The sequence below is a fragment of the Anticarsia gemmatalis genome, chromosome 11, assembly GCF_050436995.1.
Source record: "Anticarsia gemmatalis isolate Benzon Research Colony breed Stoneville strain chromosome 11, ilAntGemm2 primary, whole genome shotgun sequence".
In the NCBI taxonomy this organism is placed as follows: domain Eukaryota; kingdom Metazoa; phylum Arthropoda; class Insecta; order Lepidoptera; family Erebidae; genus Anticarsia; species Anticarsia gemmatalis.
In genome coordinates, this window is record NC_134755.1 from 4,184,660 (window position 1) to 4,211,058 (window position 26,399).

The following is a 26,399-nucleotide window of genomic DNA, read 5'->3' on the forward strand; positions in this document are numbered from 1 at the left end:
GTTTCATTATATACTCTATATTACAGCTTTGTGAAGGAAATTATTGATTCGCCCATATTTTTTCTTCATCCCAACCCATAGAACACAGAATACTTTTATAAAAGTAATGAAAAAGAAAAGGATAACAATACCAATTTTCGAAAGGCTGTCATAAAGCGCGTAACAGACTCTCAGTTTTCTTTTTATCCATCACATAGACACATGAAAGCAACATCAAAATAAGTAAAATCCTTTGATACGCTGAGTCAATAGCAATCATAGAACAAAAAACTAGGCATTATTTATAAGATTTCTTCAACAAAAAAGTGCGAAATCCCTAAACATTGATCGAAAGATACGTTCATGCTGACTGTACAGTAGTTGCAAACAAAAAGCAAACTTTCGTGACTAACTCGTTGAAGCCAATAAAAACTTGAGTCAGACAATCTCGATGTTCAAACACTGAAGTATAAAAAGACCAGTGACCTCACATTATAGTGACGGTACACATGTATTGGTTTGTATCCATTATTGTCGTATTCAAAGTTTAAAGCACCCTTTAACTTTTGAACGAAAGTTTCCCGTCGACTGTTATTGTATTTATTATGTAGACTACTGATACTGCAGATTGTGGAGGGAGCAGTTAGAATGAAAAGGGAAATATTTTAAAGAAAATCTAGGTAAAATTACCAATTTGATTTCAACTGCAGCTGCAAATGGAGACTTTTGACACAAATGAAGTGGAATTTATACTCTTTTTTCTACAGAAAAATATGTAAAATTCTTAATTGTATTTCCAACAATTTTAATAATAAATGCTTGCTCTTGTTACAGTCTTTCAATTTCCTAGTAAGTATAAAGGAATATAAAATAAAATCTCTTGTAACGGTGCCTTTGTAAACATCGCTCGAAAACTATCGAAAGGGAGTTTCAGTTGTTCGAAAACAGTCACAAGCGAAAAAGACCTGTAATTTGAAAGGAAATATGACCATTTTCCTATGAAACGAAACTTTATAAGTAATATTTGTTTATTTAGGACTACCTTGGCGAATAGGAAATAATTTCAATATTTCGTGGAAATAATATACTTAAGTTTTGAGCAAAGACTTTGCTTGATACTTAAGTATATTATTGCGGTCCGAACAAGCATACTGATCGTATCACTTGCAAGAATTTTAGTTTTGACATTATTAGGGAGAGGTGTTTAGAATATACCCACGTTACCCCGTTAACAATTGTAGTTAATTTTAGTTTTTATTTAATTACTTAGAGTCATATTGTAGTAGTGCTGGCAGTATATAGCTTCCAAAATAGTCACGTTTTTTACTAATCTGACCAACCCTTTATTGAAATGAAAAAATCGTATATTTGTCATAAAATATGACACCCCATTTTTTAAAAGACCGGTCAATAGTTTTTATATCTTCGAAATTGGCAATTGTTGTTAATGTTTGTAATAAAAGAAACAGCAATAAACAATACTACCAATAAGTCATAGAGGTCACGTTTGCCAATCAATATTGTCTATTGTCCGGCCATTACTTCTGATATAAAATTAATGGTTCGCCTTAGGTCTCAGAAATAACTCATTTTGAAGGTAACTTGTATGTTTTATGAATTATGATCACAACTGTGGTCATTGCGCAATTAAACGAGAAAAATATTTTGTCATAAATGTTATAAATTGTCATATTGTTTTATAAATTGTTTTTTTTCCCGTACTGAATAAAAAAGTAGTTAGACTATCATATAAGACCAATACTATGATTGTTTCAGGTTTTTTTAACGTTATTGTTGCTTTAGTAAATATTTATTAACAATTTTTGCATTGTTAAGTTCTAGTGCTTATAATAAGGAAAAAGCGCTTCGGTAGATATCTAATTATAAGGCAATCTATCATCATTACACAATAATTTAAATTCGTCACGAGACCATAAAATGTAATTGTTATATTGCACATGTATTCAAAGAAAATTATAGTTTTCCAACTCGCAAATGCCATGTGTCAATACACATTTATATCCAGTTAGTACTTAATTAGATATTTTTTCCGTAGTATGTGTTCTTTGACCTTAAGCAATTACATATACTGTTAAAATTATACCCTATCAATCACACTATACACACACTTGAAACACTTCATTACACGAACGCAGACGCAAAAACTCGTTTAGAAGTATTTACTGCAGACAAATCGAGAAGCGTCTAACTTTTTATACACCTTAAGCCAAAATTAATGAAGCAACTCGAAAAACATTTTATTTTTACTAAATTTTGTTTAACATGTGTCACTTACACTAAGCAGAGTAAATAGAGTGTAATTTTGTGGAAAAAATGTTAAACTTAGCTTTCTTTGATCGTAGACACGTTGTCACACACAAAAAAATATGTAGAAATGAAGGCATCGTCCGCTATAAAAATCCGCACTTATTCATGGATGATCCCTAATAAAATAAACCATTATCAAATTGTACATGCATTCTTTGTTCCAAAAACAGTTGAATGATAATACTTGCTAGTTATTAGTTTGTTTTTTGTTGCGTTTTAACAAGAAATTTACCGCATCAAACTCTGAGAATTATATCGAGGGCATTTTCATAGAAATCCATTTTACCGTCGTTGGGAAATCTGAACTCGCCAACAAGAGTTTTTCTTCTTATTTTTGTTTCTGCATACTGCAGAATTGTTGTACAGAAAAGCATAAGTAATCGACTATGCAAGAAGTCTTAGAAACGGTTCAAGCACCTTCCAAGAAAGCTCCTGAAGAAAGTAATGACTAGGAAACTGGATTTTTACTACTACTTAAAAAAAATACTTAGGGCATTCTTTGAATACTTATTGCAAGTTACATTTGTGTCTGATTCGTCTTATAATAACAGAATTGACTCTATATTTTCAGCTTAATATAAACTAAACAGCCAATCCAATTTTGTGTGTAATGAAGTGTACTATAGGTTACTCACAAGCAAGTTTTCTGCATTTAGCAAAACTTTTGAAAGGAAAACATGAAAGTTACATTTTAATATATATATATATATATGTATGTATCAGTTTTCTCGACATAATACGACTACATCACACAGTACAATATACATCAAAAATATAAACAACAAAGGACAAAGGTATGCTACAAACGGAATTATTTACTAACATGCTTCTTGGAATATCGTGGGCGATCATATCATATTGCAATACCACTGTTGTATGAAGCATCTGGGCTATGGTGATAGGTCGATCTCATGGTGTTGAGCGGAGCGAGTTACTGTATTAATCTTAATAAGATTTCTTAGATGAAATGTCAATTGACATCATAGTTTTGGTCGTAGATTAATTTATTGATGAAATATATATTATCCTGATCAAGTATTTTACTACTTTTTTACCATTACTTGCCTATAATTTCCATCAAACATGCGACTATTAAATTTTGCTATCGTATATTTATGTGAAGAATTCAGCGCTTTTTCTGTGTATTTTTTTTTTCTCAATCGTTCACAATTTGAAAAAGTCTGTGATATTATCAAAAGCCGTAATTGCGTTATATTACATCCACCAAAGTTTCAGGCTATCATTGAAATTATATGAGTACTGATTATTTGCATAGGTTTATAGGAGAGCAGGCTTCTAAATGAAAGAATTGATCTATTTGCTTAGCCGTTAAAATGTATGTATTACGCCATCATACATTTTAAAACGGGTTAAACTAATACTCTCTAAGTTCCTTAGCAAAATTAAATTTTAATATGAAATTATGTTTCATTAATATTATAACGTTTAATCTAGAACGTCTAAAGCGAAGTTATGTGAAGCTAAGCCTAGACTTTAATATGAAATAATTTTAATTAAACCTTAGTACCGCTTTGTATTGTTATAAAGATCAGTTACTTCTCATATGTATTAATGTGGTGGCGCTGAGAACAATATATAGTATTTTCATAGAATAGATATATCTATCATTAAAATTACTATAAAAGCACTAGCAGAATTATGAACTGTGAACAACTCTTTGATTTTAATAGAAGTAATCTTTAAAAAATATATGGGTTTTATAAAAAAACGCATATTACGACTTAGTTATGTGAAATTGCGTCGTAACAACAATATTACGTAGATAATATCAATTGTATAATGTTTCCATAGAAAAAATAAACAAGGAAACAATACATGAATAAATAATCTTAAATCGATACACAATCAACTAGTACAACGTCTCTATTAATATCCTATTCTTCGTATATTTGACCCAAATACTAGTATAATAATTACCAAAATGAATAGCGAATTATTGCTTCACCCACGGCTATTGTTAGTACTTGTTTCTATTCACACATCACAATAGACAGACATCCTATCGGAATTATTCGGCCTGTATAAATAAACTCGTTAGCAATTGTACGGAGATAGAATAATTTTGGTAAAACGAGAACGGTTTTAGTAAATAATACACATTGTTGGATAGATTGTGTTTAGTGGCTTAAATTGTCAATTTATTGATAACCTGCTATTACCCGCGACTTCGCCAGCTTCGACTTGCTTTAATACCCGTTGCCGTGGGAATCTTAGGATAAAAACCATTCTATATCCTTTTTCAAGTTTAAAACTGTCTTTGTACATAATATTACGCATTTTACAGAAAATTTACGTTATGATGCCCTCCCACGAAATTATAACTTGAAATAAAGACGTTTGAAGTGCTTTGAATAGACCATTGGATGTCAATATAGTGTAAACGATTGTATTTCCTTATTATAGCCTTTGATAACAAGCTTAAAACTGGCTCATAAATAAACGGGACTAAATTATGAGTGATTAAAGATAGACAATTAAAGCTCACTAGATAATGTAAGTATTTTTATAAACATTGCTCGCTGCAATGATCGCGGTCGCTTCTCGCGTCCGCTTATGCACATAGTCTTAACCTAACGCGGCATTCTATTGATGTACGAACTTTTATTACTGAATGATTTGCAGATGTATAGAGATTTATTTATTACTCAGCATCTTGATGAGCTACGTAGGTATAATACGTGCTTTGTTTTTGAATACCTGATCGAGTTTAATAACTGTTTTAGAATATTCAATTTTCATTTCGGACTAGGATGCGTAAAAGTTGCTAGGATTTTACTTATGAAATAATGTAGGCACTTCATTTATAAATTCTTTAAAAACTTACTTCTGTATTTTCCAGTAAGACTGTTAGGTCAATCCTAGTTCCTCTATTACTATTGCAAAAATAACATTAAACAATTTTACTTTACAAGTTCTTATTCTCGGAGTCGACATTTCTAATCCAGGTTTAAGGAGTAAAACAAAAGTTCTAATATAAACTTCAATTTAAGGTCAGTAAATAATGAATAAGAAATCTGCTTTATTTTTCAATTCTTCGAAAATGGTACTTACGTAAAACCTATTTATCTAACAAAACATTGAAATTCACTTAAGCCATAGTTTCACTTGATTAACCATTGAAGTAAAGAAGTCTCAACTGTGGCAAGCTTTTAACTCACAAACACTTAAGCACTTAAAACTGATTGAAGTTATTGAGTGACAAACAACAAAATATAAGCATCGAAGTCAAGAAAACAATGGAGAAGACGTCGTAAAAAATATTTACTTAAGTAAATAGTACACACATTTACAATACCACGCCTGTTTTACCCGAAGGTGTAGGCAGGGATGTATGAAATACGATCGCGTTTCGCCAGTAACAATATTAGTCCCATGTAATGGGGGGCGAGACTTTTGCCACATACCGGGTACGTTACAAAACTCTAGGCTACTATTGTGGATAATCTCATCAATAGTATTTTGTCCGACCTGGGAGTTGAACCCGGGACCACATGGATAGCAGTCGGATACACTAACGAGCGCGCCACAGCGAAAAGCAGTAAATAGTCAAAGATTAAAAATAAAACACAGCCAAAAATTAAAGCACACAAAAGGAGCGGTGAAAAGTGACAGTGTTGAAACTTAATAGAATATGTTATAAGCTTAATCCCGTGGATATTTATTTTTCGCTTCTTTGGCCGAGGCACTCGAGATAGACTTATCCTTCACAATTTATTGCAGGATCGACTCGCCCAATCTTTTGTTTGGTTTTGCGTTAATTTATTTATTTTACCCTGAATGTGGTCCGTAATTCGTTTAGTCCGTTTTTCAATATGTTTTTAAGTTTCTAGGCCCACGTTTTAAGAAATAAATTATACGTATCAATTGATTTCTATGCCATTACAATGGGGTATGAAAACACTCTAAAACGAAACTTTACTAACTAAAAATAAACTTATATATTTTAAATTCTCAGATGCCAATTATAAAAACAGCAGCCTGCAAAAGTAGAAAATTCAGTTTGTAAGAAATAGTATCCAAACGGAAATACCAAAGGTAAAATTATTAACATCCCAAAATACCGCAGAACAGCCCTCTCTTTGTTGATAAACGTACTCATTACTCAAACCCAGTAAACCAATTTCAAACCATTTCCCAACTAACCTATTTGCAACACAAGCTCTCATTAAAATCCTCTCGTACGTAATCCATGTTATCGCTAAGCTCGCCGAGGTCAACTAACGCACACCAGATGTACAGTACGAACACAATTATCGACAGACTCAGTCCACTTCAAAGAATATCTCAGATAAAATTGATTGGTCTAGCGTCTGGTTTCACTCAGATCTATAGTGTAAGGGCACTGGGATATAGGGCTAAGAGTTTGTTGGCCTTGGTTTATAACTAACTGATAAACCGCTGAGCGTATTTATTAATAAGCCACGGTGTAAGTAACGCGTTTTTTTTCCAATCCGTAGTATAGAATAGCTTTTTTGATGAAACGCTATTTATGTGTATTGATAGAAACACTGTTTAAAAAATAAAGCCGAAATACCGAGCAAATAAAATAAAATCTGAAATTCACAATAAATTCATAAAATGTTTGACCAATTCAGTACCGCGATTCTGTACAACTATCGAGTATCAAGTAACGAGTAGCTATCGATAAATTTTGTATGAAAAATTGATCAGCGCCCCTAGCGGATTTTCGCAACAAATATGTTCTTCAATGGCGCCATTTTCCACCAAACATTAAAATAAAATAAATGTTTTTTTTGCTGGAGCGCACTTAGGGGCAATTCGAAATTCGAATTTCGAAATAAAATATTCTTTCCATTTTTAATTTTAATAAATTATTTTAATAATCTTTATTGGATATTTTTAGGAAGACGAAGCCAACGAGGCTGAAAAGATATTGTCTCCTTTGCCTGCTTCAACGTAGAAAAAAAAAGACGCTGATTCTTTTTTTGTGTTGATAATGTTTCGTTGAACAACAATAATTATGATATTTTTATGTTATTGATTTATTTTTACTAATACCGTTTAAAGTAGACTACAATTATTATTTATGTGAATAATACCTTTCATGATAATTTTTTATCCACTATATATTATATTTAAAATTAGTTTATACACAATAAGTACCAATAAAATTTTATTTAAAGAACAAATTTTCCGAACGAAGCTTTTTCTCACTTTAAATGTCAAGTTTTCGATACTCGATAGGTCGCGATTCTCTGCCGGATTGTTGCCGGTTTCCTAACGAGTAGCTCGATAGCAATGTATGGTATTCGATAGCGTGACGTTAGTATCGAATGTACAGAATCGAGGTACAGTTTTCAGTTGTTAGTGGTAGTGTTACATTTCGAATATAAGCTTATCTTTTCTAACGAAACTTAAGTCCTGCACAAGCAACAAATTCAACACGACGCCATGCGTCTACATGCAAAAGTAATAACAAATCTAAGTAAAAAGAAACTTGCGCTCGGCCGCTTCTCCGCTCATATGCTCATTTCCTTTAGCGTAGACCCACTAAGAATCGCTTCGTTTCTAAGTTCTACCTGTAGTACACGCCATTCAATTTTGTGTGTCTGAATATAGCAGCAAGCCGCTGCACAGAAGACGACAAAAAAAGAGAACTAGAATGGAGAACTCACATCAATGACGTCTCATACATTTCCTCACGCGCGTACATGCATAGAATACGAGGAAGATTGATCGTCGTTCAGTTTTTGCGTTACGTCTCAAATAGGACATCACTTCAGCTCCATATGAACTTATCCTAACGTCATGAACTCGACATAGTAATAGTATCACATGAGCCAAATACTTCGCTTATTACATTCGCAAATACTACTTATGTCGCTCCTTGAATACAAAAGGGCCACAACTCAAAAAAAAATGAAAATCGTTTTATTGCAAAAATGACACCTGAACCACCTATATTTTATAGTTAAAAAAAAACCCCCATCATTTTTGCTTATATTATGGCTGAACTGACTTACTGCCCTTTTTGCATTAGCTCACTTTGACAGGTAATGTCAGTGCAAAACAGCCGCTTTATGAGTTACGCCCGAAAATTTTACGCAAACGCACGTCAGTTGCGTGAAAAAGTGCCTCAATCCAAAATATGTCTGTGTTGGATGCAAAATATCAGGTAAGTGTGATTATATTTTACCATACAAAACTGCCATATTTTGGAAAATGTCCTTTTTGCATTCAAACATTAGTATTTGTTATTTTTTATTTTGTAATACAAAATTGCCATATTTGAAATACGTCCTTTTTGCAATCCAATATTAGTTAAGTATAGTTATATTTTATAATATATCAGTAGCATATTTTGAAATACGTCCCTTTTGCATTAAATTATTGTGGAATAAATAATCATTTTTAGCGTGCTAGAATGGGAAGGCCAGAAATATGACCGTTTGGCATGATTATAAATTTAGTTTTCGTTACAATTTTAAAAATAAAATAATACATTTTGATGCAGGCAAAGGCAAGAGGCACCCTTTCCTTTCAAATTCCTCTTTCAGGGGCAATATCCGACCAGTCCTTTTCAAATGCGTCTAGGTCATCCCGCCATCTCCATTTAAGTCTCCCGCGTCTGCTATTACCATCTTCTGGCATCCAGTTGGTAGATATGCGGGCCCACCTTTCCGAATGCATGTGGATAATGTGGCCGGCTTAGTTCCATTTCAGCCAGGCGGTCTTCTCCCCTACATCGGCTATGCGAGTTTGGGAGCGCAGTATAGAATTTCGGACGTGATTTGTTCTTTTGACGCATAATATACTACGCTCCATCGCCCTCTGGCTCTTTCTGGTTTTCCGTAAGGGACCATGTTTGGGCAGCGTAGGTAAGGACGGGTAGTAGGTATAAACATGTCGACGAGCTTTCACTTCAGTGACAGTGGAAGGTTACCCTTCATTAGCTCTTTTCTGGACCAGGATCTCTTTCAGGCACTTGTGACACGTTTGTCCAACTCTTTGTCCCGTCGGTTGTTAAAAGAGGTTATCTGGCTCAAGTAAGTGTACTCGTCGACATAGTGTATGACGTGCCCGCCTACCTCGACCCTACGTTTTGTGTTGTTGGTCATAACCTGGGTTTTTGTACGGTTCTTACTTAGTCCAATCTGAAGGCTTGCCGTGCTCAGATCTTTGAGCATTGATTCGAGTTCCGATGCCGAAAATAGAAAGAGGACTATGTCGTCTACAAAACAAAGGTTTGTTAACTGTTTACCACTAACAACTATGCTTTTGATTGCCATAACACCGCCAGGCTCGTGTACGCAGTGCTGGTAAATAATTTGAGAGATAGCGGGTCTCCCTGTTTCACGCTTCTTTGGATTTGGAATGATATTGTTGTCTATTGCTTTGATGAGTTTGATGAATGAAGGTTCGACTCTACATAGTATCTTTAAGTAGGATTTGGATAGAGTGATGATTCTATGGCGGAATGAGTAATGCTGGCAAAAGCTTTGGAATAATCCACGAATGCTAAATATAAAGGCTTATAAAACTCAAAAACCTTTTCTATTATCTTATTTCTTTAATACTCCTGCTGCACTCAGTCTACTCGTCACGTTACCCATTGATTAATAATGATGATTGATGTTTAATTTTACTAAATAATAAAAGTTACGCACAAAGTAGATCTCAATAATTTTACTTACTTAATAAAAAGTTAAGATTTTTTAATTTAGATTGTTTAATACAATGTTTTCCTGGTCCATTAAGTTATGGTTTTACTTAGTAATTATTATTAAACTTTTTGATACGGTTTTTTTACCAAAAAAGTACAATTAACCATTTTTATTTGTAAAACTGTGTTTAAATTTTGACATATTTTTCATAATACTGGTTCAAATTTTGAATGCAAAAGGGACTTATATGCTTTTTTCTTTTAATAGGTAACATCTATTACAAAGTTTATTTTGTAGATAGATAGAGCTAAAAAATACGCATCTAATGATATATTAACATCTTACATTTAATAAATAAATATATGAAATATTATAAAAAAACAGTTTCAAAAATTTGTTTTGGCTCTCCTATAAAATTTATAGATTTCGATTTGTGGCCCTTTTGTATTGAAGGAGCGATGTATGCGACTAGTGTTCAAGTATTACATAGTATTTATGTCAAGATTAGGAGTTCAGGATTTAAGAGCTTTTATTTTTTCTTCAGTTTCCATTGAGCTGAGTAATTTTACTTTTTTATAAAAAAGTTGTTCCTTCATTTAGTCTTCACAATGCCTTATTATGTTCAACTGAAATTTCTTGATAACAGAAATTATTTGCAATGGTTTTTGGAAATCCAGACAAAAAACAACCTTTCTCATTTTACTGTATTTTTATTTCGTATGACTAAAACAATGTCGAAAACTACTTTCGGCATCAGCGTAGATTATTTGAATAAATACGACAATTTATCCAGATTTTATAAAATTAAACCAAATACCTATCTGTCAGTATCTAGCTTTCTCACAAACTGCTTACACAGAAACGGGAAGCAGTAACGTCACATCCAATATCAAAAACATCCCCACCATTAAGATAAGAAAACGAAAGTATCGGGTTCCGTATAATGAGTTCCTTGGTCGTTACCAATTAATTGGGAACTATTGTCAGACCCATATGGAACTGTTTTACTAGAAACCGCCTATTCAATACCGTTGATAACATCTGAGTAGGAACTGGTAATTTAGGAATGGGGTAGTTTCATTTTATTTATTTAATTAATTGTTTTTTTATCATTAGTATCCTTTAGATGACCGATTCTTTGATACAAGCTTGTTGATCGCGAAGTCTTGTGTCCAGTTCCCGGGCCCCATGAAGTGATGTTCAGGTTTAAGACATACTTAATAGCTTCCGATTACATACGTTTTAATTAATAAGGCAGGAAATTGCTTAATTAATATTAAGTTTCATAACTATACATTCTATCCTCATATTTTAAATATACAAAAAGTCTAAAATCTAAAATGCAAATGTAAGCCTTCAGGGAAATACGGATGATGTCGCGTTTGTTCTGTGGCATTTACTTGATTAAAAAGAGAAAATTTCTTGAAATATCGATTCTAGCTATATTATCTTTTTCTATGTTCTATTTCTATACTCGATACTTCCTGGGTTATATTTTACTAATCTCTCTCGAAAATCAGTAGCGCGATTTTTTTGCACTATCAAACAACGACAATCAACTAGCAATCGATAAATTTTGTATACAATCCTCTAGCGGGCGCCGTTGGAACTATTTTTGCAGCACATTTTAAATGCCAAGCTCTCCCCTACTCGATACAAATACAAGCGTAATCACGCTACAGTACTTCAGGCACCCAAAGTTACGACAAAACTCGCAAACAAATACTGAAATCAAACAGACGTAAACTTCCGTAGTAACCTGAAAAAACACGAAAGTACTACATAACTTATCTTAGTGATGTATCGACTTATTCCGGTATAATAAATCGAGCTACGTATTATAAATATACGATAATGTTACTATTTCAATTCGTGTACTACTACAGTCGATATTTGGGTTATTAGTGACTAGCTCTTGGCCGCAGCTCCGTCTATTAGGACTATGGTTATATGGCTAATTTCCCCGCATTCAATACGCCTTCGGAAGATAGGTGATCCTATGTCCTTTCTCGCGTCTTTAGTTATCTTTGTACAAAATTTCATCTGAACCAGTTCAGCGGTTTAAGCATGAAGAAGAGACAGGCAGACGGAGGTACATTCGCTTTTATTTCAATTAGATGAGATTATAAAGTGTGGACGATTCAGCAATAAAATATGTATCATACTCAAGTAGTTTTATTGTATGTTAATATCTCACGAGTTTTATTATAGAGTGTTCATTTTAATAAAATTTTATGATGCACTATGTTTTTAAATTGCCTCGGTAATACTGAATATATAGTTAATTGATATAATGTTTGGCTGCCAAGTTTGATAAAGAATCGTATTAGCAACAACCCATACATATTTATGTGTTCATTGCCTTGCTTCCGCCCGCAACTTTGTCCGGATGAAAAGATGTTCCGTAGTAAAAAGTACACAACGTGTAAATCTAGGTTATAAAATTAAATTTCATTATAACTGTTCAGTAGTTTTTTCGTGAAAGAGTACCAAACACCCTTACAAATTTCACTTTTATAATATTAGTAAAATAATATCCGGTGTATTGAATATAACTTTTCAAACTCTACCAATATCTTGAAAATAAAAAGGCTATCTACATTGTAAGAGTTTTTTTAGCCCTAAATTATACGTTATTAATGAAGAGTCACTCACTTTCCTCAAAGACGTAAATCCCGGTTAAAAGGCGCGGCTCAACGCACTATGTTTCACTTTGCAGAGGCCAATAGCCCTTTCAACTATTTTATCATAATACAGCGGTAATCCTTCCTCCCGGAGGACTTTCATCGCTCGCCTCAGACGATAAGCTTCAGCTAATAATTTTTCTTTCTCCACGAGATTCGGATTATCGTATTTTTTTGTTCCCACTGCCGTTTCTAATCATAAAATTATTTTAATACTAGTGTTGAGTAAGTAATGGATGTACATCCTTGGAAAAAACCTTTTTTAACACTTTAAATAAATAAATAACTTTGATTAATACGTTGCAAGTTCGATGAACTTTTTCCAGTGAACGAACGAGTTAGCACCCGAAGGTTCTAGAAATAGTATTTTGGACGAAAAAATTCATAGCGGACAAAATATATTTGTTAATAAATAAAGACTAAATTAATTTATCTTTGTATTTTTCTAAAAGTTGGGAATGTCGAATTCGAAGCCAAATTGATCCCTTAAATACGACTTCTCAACTTATTTAACGCTCTTAATATATTAAGACCTATATGTATTTTTTTTTTGTAAACTTTGTCGACTAGTAAATATTATTTTAAACGCCGCTTTTACATTTTACTGGGGTCAATTCGACGACTAATAAAATCCAATGTTTAAGGCGACTGAAAATTATTACAAACTCTGCGTACTAACTATTCCTGAGGCTTGTGGGCTGGGCGTAGGTACATTTTATCTATAAATTCGCCGGTTTTCTCTTTTTATTATGCTCTCCGAAAAATATACTGATTTAATTAATATATTTATATACTATTTCCCACGGGGGCGTGATTAAATAAATTATTCTGACAACATTGTGGTTTAGTTACAGTGGATAACCCACCTGTCAAATGAAAAACGGGTAAAACCACTGCCTACTCACTAGTATGTGGGCATATTGCCAAAATACGGGTCATTGAGCTTCCCAAATATTTAACTACAAAGTTCAGAGCGTTTTGGCAATCACAATATGTTAGAGTTCGTATTTTTTTACAATATCTACATATGGCAAGATGTCTGATGTTTGATAAATTCACAATCCTCTTCATACGTAAATTATTATTTCTTAATATGTAATGTCTTGGTCCTTTGATGCACTAAATAATGTGTACACTTGGTGCATAAAACGATCATGACATGATCATGATTATGATGATATAGAATTTTAGATTTGCGTTTAGAAATTTGAATTTAATTCTGCACTAAAATGTATGTTTAGAATGTCAAAAGCTAATAAATGTAATAGATCCCTAGATCCACTACATACATAATATGTTGTAACGGGATACTGATTGAATTAAAAATATTTAGTATTCATTAGTATATTTTTAAGTTATAAGTCACGAAATCGGTTTAAATAACAAAAACGTTCCTCTTTAAATTCTTATAAAATCTACGACAAATACTGTAAAAGTGCTGAATGTTTAATAATAAAATCTTCAGATTTTCCCATTAGCACGAACTGGCGTTGACTCTTTAGCTGTTACGTTGCCTTTCTCTTTTTAATCCCAAGATCGTTATGGAAATTTATCTTAGTTGGGAAAGCTTGGCGTATTCTGTTCCTTGAACGGCGGCCTTGAATACAAATGATTTAATGCGTATGTCCAGACGTTATGATAGAAGGACGTTAGCATTATTATGGGAGACGTTCTCCAGACGTTTTGTATAAATGATGTTCATGTCGTGCATACAGCGACGCTTTTAAAAGTATTAGTAGTTGGTCGTGAAAAGAAGCTATTTTTATCTTAGAATTTCTTGCTTTTTATGTTTTAAAATGGTTATGAGGATGTCATAAAGATTCTGGATATAAAAATAATTTAGAAGATTTTTGTCTCTGCCTAACTCTATAGGTAAAAGGCATGATAAATTTTGGATAATGGAAAGAAATTTGTATACATATAATGTTATTTAAATTTTTGCCTGTTTTGACATCTTTAATGCACGGATATCATCGCGCAGTAATGCATAATTTACGTTTCACTTGAGGATTAAGTCGGGCCGCGGTAAATATTGTATGGCAGTGTTAAGCTCTGTAGTATATTAAATTATTATCAGTATGTTCTTCAAAAAAGTGTGTAAACACTTCAGAATAGTAGCCCGAATTTGGTAGCGTGACGGTTAATGGCTGACTAACATTGGTGATAGCGAAACGTGGGTTTATCTCATCCGCCTCTGCCTAAAATCTTTTAGCCACATAGGCGCAATATTAGTGATGTACCTATGTATTATATGTTTTACAAAAAAACACACGTTTGTACATATATCTTCAAGTTTATATAAGAAAGTTGAGCTAATACTCGAGGGAACTATAACGCAGTGGCGAGAGAGCCAATCGATTGACAGACGACGTTTTATTTTGCGACCGAGCACAAGATTTACGGTAAGCTACATTGCTGCTACATTTTAACTAAAGCAGTTCCGTAACTTGAGTGTTGACGTTGGTAGTTAAACCTTTTAAGTAGTAGTTTATTTAAAGCAGTAAATAATTTTATCCGCTAGCTTTAAGCTAGTATCATAAATCGGGTAGTTTTTCTATAGTTTCCCCAGTAAAATTCAGATCCGCAAGTACTTTCTAGTGCAGCAATAGCCATCTAAAATAGGCTTTACTTTAATTCGTTACAACAAAATTTAGATCGATAGTATCGAAGTTTGTCTGCCAAACGTCAAACGTGACATATTAACATTTGTGTGTTATTTAAACAACGCGCAACGCTAGAGAGTGCGGTTTTTTTGTATTTGAATATTCTATAGTTATTGCACTCAAATTATTATGAATAATTTTACTAAAATTTTATTCCCGTTGTCTATTTTCTGTTTGTATACAATGTGTTGTTTTACCATTAATAGTTTCCAGCTACGTTGTGTGGTCGGCATCCTTTCATTACTTAGTGTAATTATGTCAAGCGGTAACCACAAATGCCAAATGCATCACATAATGTATGATGTTGCTAATTGCGTTTCGTATGAACACATACAGTTAATTTCAAAATACATTTTAACGCTTCATTTGCAAGTCTTAGGTTCGATTTCAGTATCGCGAAAAACGTTTTGAATCTTTTGTTAGAAGGTTAAAAAATCTAGACTCCAAAACTGTACAACAACTGTATTTTAGTAGCCACAGAAAGTCTTAAATTCTATTGATAACAAAATCTAGTAATATGAAAACAAACAAATATAAAACAATAATTTTATGATACCAAGAGCTATAAATTGTTTTAAAAATCAAAGTTCAAATTTCATATAATCTTCTAGCGACGACCTTTCTAAGCTTTCAACGTAGTAAAAATAGATTTTGCCCGTGACTTCGCTAGATGTTTGTTTTGTGCCAATGATCCTTTTCTCTTTAGAGCCATTTCGTGTTCCTGGAAAAGTAATATGTGAAACTCCCTGGCCACTTGTTTGAACAAAAAGACTAGAGAATGCGGACAAACTGACAAATATTTAAAGCTCAATAAAAACTGTTTGACTTTTTCATCTACCGTTCACTTTGAAACATAATAGAGACAAATTTAATTAAATTCCGAAATTCTATTGCTTATTTCATGTGTTCTCTTCTTTTTCGGCAAACATTGTGAGTATCTGTATTTATATTTCGTATAGTTAAAATTTAAGCAATATCAACAATTCCTTGGTGGGTAACAGACCAACGCACTCAGTAATATATTCGGGTTTCCAGCGACTAAGTAGTCTATTACTTACAAGAAACTTATAATTTCTATCGCATAGTGTTTCTAAAGGTCGCCGATCGTTTAGATTTAAATATAACTATGGGCATGTAGGACACTATGACACCTGCGACATTGTCTATAGGACACCACAATGACTAGCATTCGGGTAAATTATCTAAATAAAATATGGTTGTAAAACCCTGTACTGTTGACCTTTAAAATAATTTATTCAGTGTTCATAATTAAAACAGCTATCTCCAATTACAGTTCCAAAACTTTTACGCACAAAATACTTTTCTCATTTAACTAAGTAAATATTATGAAGCCTAACAAGGTTTGAGATACCTTAATATTCGTGTAAAGCCGTTTTAAAGTAGGATTAATGTCAACTGACTTGTTTAACTTTCATTTACTGAGGTTAAGTCTGGCTTAATTGCAGTATCCGCTACGATATTGGATATTACTTTAGCGTATTAGACGACTAATTATAAGGAGGCTCGAACAATTTAGGGATTAACATTGTTTCGGAGTTCCGTGAGTGGGTGTAAAGCCTTCTAAGTTTGAAGTTGTGACTTGTGTGATTAAGATTCGAAAAGTTGGTTTGGGACGAGTATGTGACTATGAATTTAGAACGTTTAAGCCCCTTTAGTTTTGAATAAATCTTGATTAGAATACTGTAAGGTCTAAGCCGGGACTAATTTATCTACAATGGCCATGTTGTTTCAAATTAATTAAAGGATTACAGCACATTACTTTGTACCAAATTACATTAAAACATTCTTCATCTTCTTGAGATAGTTCCTTTTTTATCCATAATATATACGCTAAGTCGCTTTATATTTGTTAAATTCATTTAGCATTTCTTTCCTTATTTGATCAAAAATGTGGCAACTGTACTAACACAACATTTGTGTACATGAACGCAAAATATCATCTTTGAATAGACGAGAAAGGTAAACTAGGGCTTCATAACACGCTCAAACGCCATGTAATCTGGCCCGTATCGAACACTTCCCTAAGACGGTAGCATGCTTATGAATCTCCAAATTTACTTCCATAAGCTTCTTTAGCAAGTAAGCAACACCTATAATAAACAGAGCCGAAGTATCGGGTACTAAGACCTCATAAGATGTTGGGAGTACTTAGTAAGTGTAACTAGTATACTAGGTGATTTAAGTGTGAAGATGTGATGAATGGTTGTTCTACAGTTTGTATTGTAATAAGTAAATTACCTCTGGGAACTGTTAGGTGATTTTAATGAGAGATGTTTGTCTGGAGATTAATGTAGTCGTAGTAGTAGTTCGAGTTAACAGAATATAATTTGGGCTTTTGAATGTATTGATTTGATTTAATATACCTAATGAGGCGGTTAGGATTTCTATTATAGGTTCTAGTAATTGGACGTACATGCTAGAAGAATCCTTTATAAGAAGGATTTTATGGAGATCTCCATGATTACTTGTTTTCTTAATTATCCGTATTTCACTGGCGAATGTACCTAGAGGAAATAAGTTAAGCCACCTTTAGTTAACTTATTAAGTCTGAAGATGTATTTAGTAAATACGTTAACTTTATACTGTTTTTAAAATAGAACAAACCCGACGAGCCCGTCCTAAATCTCAATAATATCTCTACCATAAATATTATATATGTACCTATAACAATTCTTATTTACAAACATTTCATATTAAACATATTACTATCAAATTATATAATGAAATGTATTATCACGATAATACCAATTGTAATTATTGCATTGCAACTACTCCTCTAATTTCCAAAACGTACAACTATACGAGCACTTATATCTTCGTAACTAGTATTGAAACTTGCTCATAATTCACGTATAACAAGTTAGCAAATCGATTACATGGACAGGTGTGAAACATGGGACCTATCTATCGAGAACTTTGGACTAGTAGTTTGGTGACTAACTACGTTGCAAGTTTGATGAAGAGCTTTTGTATAGGTATTGAATAGCATTGATGTTCTCAATGAAATATGTATGTATAAACGGTTGAATTGATTTTGTGTCTCTATTTAGTTTTCAGCTTTATAAAGAGATGCAACTGTCTCTACTATAGTTTTACTAATTTCTGTAATTCATACTTCGCAAGATATTTTCGACGCGATTTTCGAGCATTTTAACCGTTTTTTAACACATCCCACTCACACACAGTAATCACAGTATCAGCGTCGTGTCTACACACAAGAGGTTTGCTCTTGTTTGCACAAAACTATTGCGCAATGACTGCCCAAACGTTATTTTTCGATATCCTTCTCTTAATACCTTATTCTTAATATCGATTCAACTATTTAAGTAGCCTACAAGCTAGCCAGATCATCTCAAAAAAAGGCAAAATGCTCCAAGATTATAGGCTTCAAACTATTTCAAAAGAACTACTTTTATCTATCGTACAACAAAACTGAAATCATAAAGTTTCCCTAAGGGCTATATTATGTAATCAGCCAGACCTTAAGAGCCCCTATGTCTCAAGACGTCTGTATCAGGGTCCCAATCAGGGTTTTAATAAATTTCTCTAAAGCACCATTACTTTGATTAAAGTTGACCTTAGTTGCCAGTTATCTATTGCTTGTACCCATAAACGGTACAGATTAAACGCTTAATCTTCTCTTATATTTTATAGTTAGGACATTGCATAATGTTTCAAGTAAAGAGTTGAACGAATGGAATTATGAATCTTGTTTTATTCCTTTTAGTTGAACTTATGTTTGTATTGTGTATAATTTGAGCTGAATGAACAAAGTAGTTTTTCTTCAAAGCTTTATTATTATAACGTTCATTAAAAAGGTAGATTTTGGTAGAGGTGTGCTTTTTAATAAAGGAGATCGGCAGATTTCGTACAGCTTAAAGTTTGTGTTGTTTCGTAACAGAATTTGTACCACTTATTAAGGGGACTAAGTCACTTATTTTTATTTGGGAGTATTATTTTTAGAAGTCCGGATTAATAAGAAAGTATTTGTTTATTTAAATAATAATTTTTGGTCTATGGCTTATATTTGTTGACAACTAAAGAAAAAGAAAATCTCATGAGACGTCACTTTCCGTCTGACGTCTACGCATCCGCTAAGGAGAATGGGCACTCCTGGGCGGTCGGCGGCCATTAATGAAAGTAGTGTCAAATTAAAGTAATGATAACTAGGAACAACTTTTACTATGAACGTTTTGCTGCAATCCTTTCAGGAAACAATATATTGACATGTAAATATAATGGAATTTCATAGAACAAATACAATTATTTCGTGTCTGTAATGCATTTAATGTTGTGTATTAACGTTACATCTTCTTATAACGATTGCAATGCCATCAAAATGAACAATAATCGTAACTCTTATCTATCTATCATATGGTTCACCCAGTTTCAAAGTTGTTCAAGCCGCCCGAATGTTATCTTAGTTGACAACAACCGGGACCGACTTTTTACGTGCCCTCGGAAGCACGGAGAAGCTCAGTTCAAATACCACAATGCGGTCACCCATCTATAGAATGACCGCGCCAACGGTTGCTTAACCAACAGATTGTTTACCGACCAGTGAGCGCAACTGGCTATGAACGCCTCGTTTTTAAGCTGAGCATTCAAGACAGATAAGTCGTCTCAGTGAATATATTATAGAAGAGCAAGATGTTTACTTGTTACGATATTTATATATTTACATGTTATGATTGTTCGAATATTAATAATGTCTACATTTGTATGCAATAATATAAATAGTACTTTTTATTTAATCTCCGAATATAAGCCAAAAATATGTTTTTATACTATTAAAAGTGCTCAAAAACAAAAATGTATTTTGTTCGTCATATAAGTGCGTCGCGGCAATAAAACTTCTACACGGTAATTATAGGACTAAACTACATTAAAAAAACAAAAAATCAAGTTTGGCCGCGGATCGCCCAGGCTCCATACTATTTTGCCCATTCTCCTTTGCTGTTGTTTTGGATTGTGGTTTTGACAGCATCTGAGCAATTTAGCGAACTATCGGGGCTTCTAAAAATGGACATAACTTTTACCTCCCAACTTTTAAAAATATAAGAATTTTAAAATAAGCTTGTCTATCATATTAGCTACCAATTAAAACAAAAAGTAAACCTAAACATGACATTTTATAAGCTGTACGAATTCTTCATATAAACCTGCCGTTCGCCTTTCTCAGCCTGTGTGTTTTTTCCAAATTGCTTGTAGACTCAAAACACTTATTCGTTTATTCAAATAAATAAATGTGGTAAAGAACTTTTACGTATTTTACACGTGTTCACATCAATTACTTGAAAACTTCTAAATCTTTGTTTACCAAAGTGCAAAAACACCAAATATTCTACATAGGTAAATAAATGTATAAAAAAGTTATCCATCCTATAAATAAGTTTTACAGCCTGCTAGCACGAAGGTAAACTAAGACTAGAATAACTTTTAAAAAAGTTATCAAATGTATGTGAAGTCTGCCAAACTGCACTTTACTCGTAGTGCAGTAAAATCCTCTCAATCTGAGAGAAAACTCTAGTCTGGAATGTATTAAACGGAATTCCGTTTGTCGTAAAGTTTGTTTTATGATAAAACTATCAGACTTTCTTGTTTTTAGTTTATATTGATCTGAAGTATATTGAGTTCTTTAGCAGTTTATAGTTGATTAACGCCGATAAATTATACATCAACTTCTATAATGACTCTTTTTCTTTATGACACTGCGCTTGTATAATTATATAATTGTCCTCAAAATAAAGTTATTTTTTTTTACATCTCGACATGGAACATCTGCTTCAATGCCTTTTGAGTCTATACGCTGCTCAGAAGAAAACAATAACTTTTAGACTAACAATGCAATTTGCATTTTCCAGTTCTGGTCAACGACACTTTAAGCCAGAGTATTGGGCACAAAAAAAGATTACTAATTATCAACTATCTATATCCTAAGCTTTATGAATAAAATAATAACCTTAATCATGTTCAATAGATGAATACAGGCCAAATATGATGATCAAAAAAATTTAGTAGAATACACTTCTCACTTAATTCACAAACATCAGCGTTGTTGTATAAGCATCTTCTACGCAAAGATTTACCATTTACCAACAAATACATATAAACCGTTCCCAAGGAACCGCAAACTGCCTTGAAGGATTACCTTAATCAAACCGATAAGTTAAATGATTTCATTAGTATCTTCTAATAATAATCTTCTTGGATTACAACTGCAGTATCTTACTTCGGCCTCCAGAGTGTATTGGTTAATAATTCAGCAAGTACTTTATCGATGAACGTCCAAGGTTGCATGAAATGAGCAACGGTAAAGGCACGTTGGGAATAGGCTGACTGTCTGTTGAAAACTGTTTGCTGCTCACCTGATTTATACAGACGTATTAGTTCAACAAAGTACAATATGAAAATTATTTTTGTATGACAAAAATGGCAACTGCGTGTCAATTTTTTTTTCGAAAAGCATGTTTGCTTCTTGATTTTGTTAACTGAGCTACTATTTAACATATTTTATGAAGTTGCTTTCGACCATTTCTAAATAGAATAAGGAATGGAAAACTAGATAGGGTAACGACCATGTCTAGTTTTCCAATTCATCCATTCCTTAGTGAAAAAAAAAAGGTTGAGTTCATAATAATTGTTAAATCTAAGGCAACATTCAAGCATCGACAGTTAATAAATTGCACTTCAGAAGGTGTCACTTTGAAACTACTAGAAACAGATAACCACAAACAGTTAGCTCAGTGAAGACATCGCGGTCTAATTAAAAACGAAATGAACGGTTACACCGCACACCTTGACCGGCACTAATTGTGCCTGATAATTAAGCACTTAGTCTACTTACGCTAACTACAAAAGCAGCAAAACTCTAATTGAAGTTTCCCGTATTTCAAGTACGGAAGTATCCGTTTGAGCAAATTCCAGTAATACAGAAAAGCAAAAGTTTTTTGGCGTAACTCGTTTAATTTATAACCCGCAATCGTGGATTGGACTGAACATTTTTCACACTTTATGGCTTGGCTTCGGGTTAAGGTTCCGAATTTTGAATGGCGACGATCTTTTTATTAGTGTGTATTATAGATTAAGTTGATATTGGAGGAGATAAATGAAATTGATCTGGTGCATTTCGATCTCCAAAATCTGTAGTGAAGTACAACTGTACATCCCGAGGTCTTGTTTTCGATTCCTGATTCGGGCAGAGTAATATAATATGGAGCTAGTCCAATTGCTGAGCATTAATTTGATAATTGACTCACTATCGGCATCATGCGATAGCCAAGACGGCTGGCAAAAGTAGGGATCTTTTGATACACTTCTATCTCAGGATCTGAAGACGAATGGCTTGCATTTTTTATTTGAATTGAGTGACATATTTTATCAATTTGATCATGTCTCAAACATCAAAAGACAGGCGCTAATGTGAAGACGTATGTCTTTTGTTGCAAAGCTTTGCGTTTACTTCGCAGTATTTTATGTAGCGAGGGGGACAAAAGGTGCGATATTGTTTTACTCGTCACGTACACAAACGCATCCACATTCTCAGCCTAAATAAAATCCCGCACGTATAAAAATATGGAGCACAGTATAATGCCTTCGGTTGAATAAATAAATAACTAAACAAAGAAAATAATGATTTCTTATAATCAAGTTTCATGATTAACAATGTTAGTTATTTATAATATAATTATTATAAGATTAATATAATTATTATTCCGTATCAAAAATATATTTAAATGTTTTTACTAAATTGCTGAATGTATTTTTTAAAATCGTTTTTTTTCAGTTATGTGAAGATCAACATTGACACAAGAATATATTTTTTATTTGAACGCTAGAGCAAAAAAAGTTCCACTGATATTGAATTTAAAACTTAGCTATCACTCTTTCCGCCTCGCCAAAATGAAACAATTTGAGGAACGAAACCCGAGATATATGAATGACGTATTTTTATTGTTGCCCGTATTTCAGTTGCTGATTACATAAATTCGTTGTGGGATCGAGAGATTTACACAAACAGACGGCCACAATCTTTGTACCAGCCGGAACATCTTTATGGCTTAATCTTTCATTTTTTATGTGTAAGGAATGCTTAATAGCCCTAAATTGTTGCAGATAAATATGCTTTTGGAAATTTCAATTTGGTTTGTTTGTTTTTGTGGTTCTTGATTCCAATTACATTGGGGAATCGTATTTGATTAATATGATGGTGCGTTTTGAATTGATCTCGTTAAAATATAGGCATTATTATTTTGTTGTTTGTAATAACTACTTACAAAATATAATGAAAAAAAGCAGTTTAGAGCACTATTTCTTTGTATAAAAACTGACATACATAAAAGTTACTATCACTTTAATCGGAGTAAATTGATACACTTACGTACCTCCCTATATTCTACGGGACGAAACAACATAGATACTTACTCATCGTAATATAGCACAAAGTGAATTTTGTTATTTAATTGTTATAAATGTACTATTGTCTATTATTTCAACAAAAACTGCTGTTAAAATAAAAAGATAAAACCAAGTCAAGTAGGTATTTCAAGAATAGAGCGTTTCTTCCAGCCGCTTACAAGCCTTATGTGTAAAGCCCAGACATTTCGCACACGCTAAGTCAGACATTGACAAATGAGTTCTTAATTGATACTCCAAAGTGTTTGTTCGAGTTGCTCTATGTAGTAAATACCGTCGAAGAAAAGAATTATATATATTTTTACTTAAATTGTTTATATCGATAAGTTATAAATACGGATTTTTTTTAGTGTAAGTGAGTTTAATGCATGGGCTGTTATAAACGCTGTCCAAAATCAAGGTACGTGGACCATATCAAGAAACTAGGTGTGATTGGCGCAGAATAGTAGAGCATGGTTATATTATACAAAGTTTCTAAGCTTGCCGGTGTTTCAAAAGTGTTAGTAAAAGTTACGATAACACCAGAATACCATCAAAATTAAATATTGAAGGCGAAGCAACATGCATTTTTATTTTTTGTCTTATGTTTGTTTTTATTGTTAAGATACTGGAATACGTGTTTCTCTAACAAATAAAACTGCAAACCCAAAGAGTACCAAACAAACATGTGCAACGAACATAGGTACCGTTTCCCCGACAATTTGTTTAGCGCGACGTACAGCTATTTACATATTGAAACTGCACTAACGTTGTCACTTGCACGCCTTAAAATTCCACCCGTCGGTTCCACAGCTTAATCCTAGTTTTGTTTCAGTTTAAATTCCACGTAAATTCCTTTCAATTGTTTGGAACTGAAGTAAAACGAGATAGCGAAGGATTTTATCACTAAAGAATTTTGCGCAATGTTCTACCCGTTTTCGTATATTTTTTCTATACTTTTTTATCTTTTCGCACCTTAACCTGAAAGCTTAAAAGTGGCGCGGGTGTATTATAAATTTGCATGTTTTTTGGAATTTAATATGATGGCCCCATGAATTACGGAGTGAACCTCCACTTCTTTCTTCCTGGTTGTACGTCCCATATTGGTCCGATTAGTTATAAATAACGTCGTCTCCCACATCATCAAATACCTTCAGATCTACCCGCAACACTTTTACTCGACAAAATATCAGGCACTTGTAATCTGAATAAACTATGTCACTAGCACTTTTACACAACTTGGGAATTAAACTCGAGAGTTCGGGACCATATCGTATGCATAACTGGCTCTAGCCAAAGAGGTATTCATCAGTATTATATTTCGAATTTCGTGTTTGGTTTAATGAAAAGTTCAGAGGATGGGATTTACCTACATTTCTCGTAGTGTATTTTCAGTTTTGTGAAGCTATTTGATATGACCGCGTACATTTCAAAACTCCTGGCTTACATTATCCTAACAAAATTAATTACCTTTTGCTTTACGTGGTATTTGATTTCGGAAATTGTGGGAATATTTATTTTGATGTTGTAATTCCGCAAATATAAAAAGTGATTACACCCTAACTTTTATTTCAAAGGTCATTAATCTAGAGCTTTACAAACAATTGTAAAGCATCTGAGGTTTCTATTACAACAAAGTTAAAAAACCTTCGTTAAGGAAAATGAAGACCGTCCGAAACGCCCCCGTCTACGAAACAAAGAAATCCAATTTGTTGCCGTCAAAACAAAACAGCCACTTGATCACTTAAAACGGTCTTTCACTTTCAAACATCAAAGCAAGTCGATAAAGGAAATGTATTATAAGCCGCGGAAACGCATGCACGGGTGACTTGAGAGGAAAATCGTTCAACTCCACATTACTAATACGTATTCCATTTGTTCACAGGACTGCGTGTGGCATACATCGACCTGATTGTTCGTGTAAGTACCTCTATATGTTTATATTACGCCGTAGGGTAGAAAAGCGCTTGGTTATGCGAAAGAATAGGATGTGGCGTAAATGTAGACACTTTTCCCTATCGGAAATCACGTTTTGTATTGATACAATTTACGCATCACGACTTACCTTATCCATTTTTGTTGTAACGATTGGACAAGCTTTGTTTTTGGTTACTCATACAATGTTTGTGTTCACGAGCATCACTTGTACTTATATTTCTGGTTAGGTTAGGCTTCTTATTAGGGACTCCTGTCGTCCAATTTGTGCATAGATAATTTGCGTAAAATGAAAACAGAGAATTATAATAAAGTTATAAGTCTTCTCATTTCAGGTCTATATTCGGGGTAAATAAGTTCAAAATTGGCTAGCTGTATAGTCATACAAGTTTAACAGACCGACAGACTAAGAGAACGTTGACAAATGACGAAAAAAAAAGAAATGCAAGATTATCCCTTGCATACCTAGCACTGCAGCAAAAGTAAAGGTGTATTTAAATGCACGCACAATCCGCTAGTTAAGTATGTTAAGTTCTGCAAATAACGTATAGGCCAGTTGTTTGCTACTCGTGACGTGTACCCCGGTTTTTGGTCGTAACGACTGGAATTCTTGATGAACTCTCGGGCTAAATTAAACATGATTGATTACGAGGTTCGACGAGAGAATACGTTACGTCTGTTTACCCACCAAGTAATGCTTACGTGAATTTTGATCAATGATTTTGATTTGGGAGATCTTTATTTTGTAT

At 33.3% G+C, this 26,399-nt stretch overlaps 1 protein-coding gene across 1 annotated transcript in view; it reads left to right on the forward strand.

The window, feature by feature from the left end:
* Positions 1–26,399, forward strand: part of LOC142976538 (angiotensin-converting enzyme-like protein Ace3) — a 239,229-nt gene that overhangs the window by 110,690 nt on the left and 102,140 nt on the right. Inside the window, exon 3 of the mRNA XM_076119962.1 lies at positions 25,601–25,635. The gene's annotated coding sequence lies outside the window, so the exon portion shown is untranslated. The remainder of the gene's footprint in view (positions 1–25,600; positions 25,636–26,399) is intronic.